Genomic DNA, 4,382 nt, shown 5'->3' with positions numbered 1-4,382 from the left:
TTTATTTTTATTATTTTTTATTTCTTTTTAATGATTTTATTGCCTTCTTGTGTAGCTGTGAAGTACTTTGAATTGCCTTGTGTATGAATTGTGCTCTATAAATGAAATTGCCTTGCCTATAATAACCTTTTGAATGTGTTGCAGAGCTTGGTACTAATTACTTTTTTATGTTTTAGATACTGATACAGCATACCACTGTTTGTAAAGGTTATGCACTAAGATGTTGATGTGGTAAAATGCGTTTGTCTTAGATTTTTCTTTTCAAGTCTTTTATGAAAAATATATAGAAAAAATAGTATTCTAACTTGGAGTCGTATTGCCAGCTACTAGCATGTCTTTGCTTTGCTGAAGTGTTATGTGCAGTCAGTATGTAAAGAGCAATGTACACACTTAAGACGATCCAGACTCTTTTCACGTCTTGTTCCGCGATGGTGGAATGACCTACCGAGCGCTACCAGAACAGGGGCGTCCCTGAATATCTTCAAGAAACTCTGGAAGACCCTCAGAGATAATCTCATGTCCTAGCACTGACCCTGTACTTCCCTCTATGCCTGCACTGTATTTGTACACTATCACCCTGTCCCCTTTGGAAAGTGGTTTCCTTCTATGTAGCTTATTAGCTTTGATGTTAGCTGTAATGTTATATCCTCATTTCTGAGTCGCTTTGGATAAAAGCGTCTGCTTAATGCAGAAACATAGCATAAACAATGTGGAAATATGGCAGTTAGCCTATGCCTACCTCATGTTTTAATATCATAAGGAAAGCACTAGATTTAATGAATTTTAAAAAAAAAAAATGTTTGGGTTTTTGGATATTTATGTTGCATGTTAGGACAAATGTTTTTCTTTATTTTTAAATAACCATTATCATTATGTGTAATGAGAGTAATTACAATGTAGAGTAAATTGTAGCTAGTGGCCGTCTAATGTGCACCAGGTTTGCAATTTCACATATAATAACCTTTTGAATGTGTTGCAGAGCTTGGTACTAATTACTTTTGTATGTTTTAGGTACTGATACAGGATACTACTGTTTGTAAAGGTGAGTAAAGGTATACACTAAGATGTTGATGTGGTAAAATGCGTTTGTCTTAGATTTTTCTTTTCAAGTCTTTTATGAAAAATATAGAAAAATAGTATTCTAACTTGGAGTAGTATTGCTAGCTACTAGCTTGTCTTTGCTTTGCTGAAGTGTTATGTGCAGTCAGTATGTAAAGAGCAATGTGGAAATATGGCAGTTAGCCTAAGTGACAACACAGTGTGTATATGTATATATGTTATATATTGAATTGGTAGTACTCTGTGACCGACTAATGGAAGGAAGTGTCAAAAGCGGTTTGTTGTGCATAGGTGTGATGGTGGAGTTTGAATGTATGAAGTACTAATGGTAGGATTGTTACACAAAGTACTTAGAATTCATTATAAGTATTGATGTTTAGCAAAAAAGTATAGTGTAAGCAAAAATATTTCATGTCTTCACCATGAATAAGTGAAATGCCATGGTCACACTGAATAAAGTTATAGACCAGTACATGATATATACATAGTCAAATAATTTGTGGTTGATATTTAAGAAATGTCATTTTTGAGATGCGTGTTGTTTTTTTGGGAAAAGGGTCAAAGTGTACATTTCCACGCGTGTATTGCAGATGGGACGTTCCAAAAAATCTGCGGCTGCAAAGAAGAGACTGGCTGATCGTGAGCTCTCAGAGGTGGTTTTTCACACGTCTACAATTTACCACTGATTGACAGGGTCTGGTGCAAGGAATAGTTGTGTTAATAGCACTAACTCAAGGAAAACAGGCAGCTATGCAAAATAAGTGATGTCACTTGTAAATTTATTTATTTAATTACATTAAATAAATTTACAAGTGACATTGTAATTTTCCCCTTCTTAGGGAATAATGCAATCTCAGTGCTATGCAATCTTTTACTTGTTTTTTTTTTCTCCTACAAAAAGCAGCACATGCCAGTTGATGTAGTGAGGTGTAAAAACAGTACGTGAGGTTGTGTATTGACTGTAGGAAAATTCAAATGAGATGTCGGAGGGCGTGATGTATTATGTGCTTAAAAACAGCAAGAATGAGGTGTGTTATGTGTAAATAACGCTGTTCAATTTGTGTGTTGCAGGTGTGTTCCACCAAAAGAGCAGCGACTGGCACCCAGGATGACTTATGGTCTCCTGGAAGCAAGGTTGGGCGTCCTTGCACCTGGAAAGCCCAAACATCAAGCTGGCCTGAAAAGGCGTATGACTTTGATGTTCATGACTTTGATGTTCAATACAGAAATGTTCAATACAGAAATGTTCAATACAGAAATGTTCAATACAGAAACGTTGCAGACTCCCCACTCTCAAACTCTCAAACAAGTGCTGAAAAGTTCTCTAACAAGTCTCAAACAAGTGCTGAAAAGTTCTCTACCAATTTGCAAAAAACTTCTTTCCAAACTGAATCTCCAAGCTCTCTCTCTCTTGACTGTGCTATCAAGCTATCTTCAAATAATGCATCTTGCATGAATGAACCCAATGTTACTAATGAGTGTGTTACTTTGACTCAGCCTGATTTTCCAGAGAGGTCTTTCCTGACGGGCTCCTTTCATCAAGGTGATGTGCGTTTTGGTAACGTGGGCAACAAGCAGTGCGGTGCCATCAGTCTGACAGCTGTTCTGAAATCCAAGATGAAGAACGTTTGGACCTGGGAAACTGGAGATCTGGATGATGTTTTAATAAAAGGAACTCTGTTGTACAAGTCTATGAGTGCACATGAACAAATCAGAGACCATGTTGAAGGAAGGGGTTACATTGCTGTGTCAGAATTGCCTAGACAACACAGGGTGTGGAATTGTGATTTTGCATTAAACTTTGGAGATTCTTACACTGGGTTTGTGTGTGTTGACAATTATGATCCTGCTTTATGTGATGTGGCTTTGCCTTTTGATGAAGCACTGCAGCGCGCACTGTTCAGTCATGATGCTTGCTTGTTGACTATTTGTGGAAATACTTGTGCCATCGTGAATGGAGAGACCAGATTTGCCTTTGTTAATTCTCATGCAAACACCTGGGTTAATCACAAAGGTCAGAGGGTAAGTTGTGTTTCATACTTTAGCTCCGCACAGTCACTGGTCAGCTTTGTGTATGATTATGCACAATCGTTTGGCGTAAGTACACCACGGTTTGAGGTAACAGGAGTGAGTGCTGCGGTAACCAGAACTGGCAATGAACGGCGATCACAGAACGACACATCCCGAGGTAACACAGCTACGTTGACACATGCAAAGGTACGTCAGCTGTACAGCGATGTGGTAACAGGATCAAAAGGTTTGCACAAACGTCAGACGGCTACAAGTTGCTCAGTAACGTCAACTGCTGTTCCAGGTAATGCAAACAACCAAACTGCGTCCACAAAGAGTGAATCGAACCCGAATACCAAACCTTTGTACAGCGATGTTTTGAGACGTGTCGTGAGTAATGTTTCACAGAAGCCTGAATGTGTTCCTGAAACTCTGTTGGGTAAAGATGACACCAAGCTGACGGCTACAATCGATCGATCAGAGGCTGCACGTAATGGTGCTGGACAAAAGGTAAATCGAAAAGAGACTTCTGCAGAAAAGGCTAAACGTGCTCAAATAAAAGGGGATTTTGAACTGCACGAGACAACTTGCAAAACACACAGCGATGACGTAATTATCACTGACACAAATGTCCCAAAGCAGGCATTTAAACCTTTAACTCGCAGTGATCAGGATACACTGTGCAAAGCTGTTGGACTTTCAAATGAAAATGTTGAAGCGTTGAAGGCAACAACCAGTGTTGATGATATGGGCTGTCCTTGTAAGATACAAAGCATTAAGCCAGATGGGAATTGCTTTTACCGCAGCCTTGCCTTTAGCATTTGTAGCAATGAAGAGAAGCACTTGAAAATTAGACGGGCTGTAACGAAACACCTCCAGAAATACAGCAATAAGTTTGAGACTTACTTGAGAGATGAATATACATCTGTACAGGACTATGTAACAAAATCAAGGATACACTACTGTGGGACCTGGGCAAAGGAGATCGACATATTTGCTGCTGCCGATTTATTCCAAACTACTATCTTCACCTTAAATGATGGGAGATGGAACATGCACAGACCTACTGTACGCCCATGCATTCAGAACTGTATATATTTAAATCACACCGCCAATCATTATGAGGTTGTAACATGCGTTAAAAACCGAAATACGCAGAGTCCTTGTGCCGGAACATGCCAGTCTATTGGTGAGGGAACGTTAAGACCCCAGCGGAAAAGAAAGTTCACCGAGTCAGACACGAAAGCAGAAAAAGAACGTCAACGGTGCAGTGATATCAATGTGAAGAAGCGAAAAACTGAGAATCAAAAGAA

The 4,382-nt window shown here is 39.2% G+C and overlaps 1 long non-coding RNA gene across 1 annotated transcript; it reads left to right on the top strand.

Annotated features, from left to right (window-relative positions):
* The first annotated feature begins 884 nt into the window (after positions 1-884).
* LOC142371980 (uncharacterized) lies at positions 885-2,861 on the top strand. The gene is made up of 3 exons (XR_012768157.1): positions 885-1,042; positions 1,650-1,712; positions 2,131-2,861. It is a non-coding gene; the product is annotated as an uncharacterized LOC142371980 (long non-coding RNA).
* The last annotated feature ends 1,521 nt before the right edge of the window (positions 2,862-4,382 follow it).

Source organism: Odontesthes bonariensis, chromosome 21 (assembly GCF_027942865.1).
Source record: "Odontesthes bonariensis isolate fOdoBon6 chromosome 21, fOdoBon6.hap1, whole genome shotgun sequence".
In the NCBI taxonomy this organism is placed as follows: Eukaryota; Metazoa; Chordata; class Actinopteri; order Atheriniformes; family Atherinopsidae; genus Odontesthes; species Odontesthes bonariensis.
This window is presented reverse-complemented; position numbering and strand designations above follow the sequence as displayed.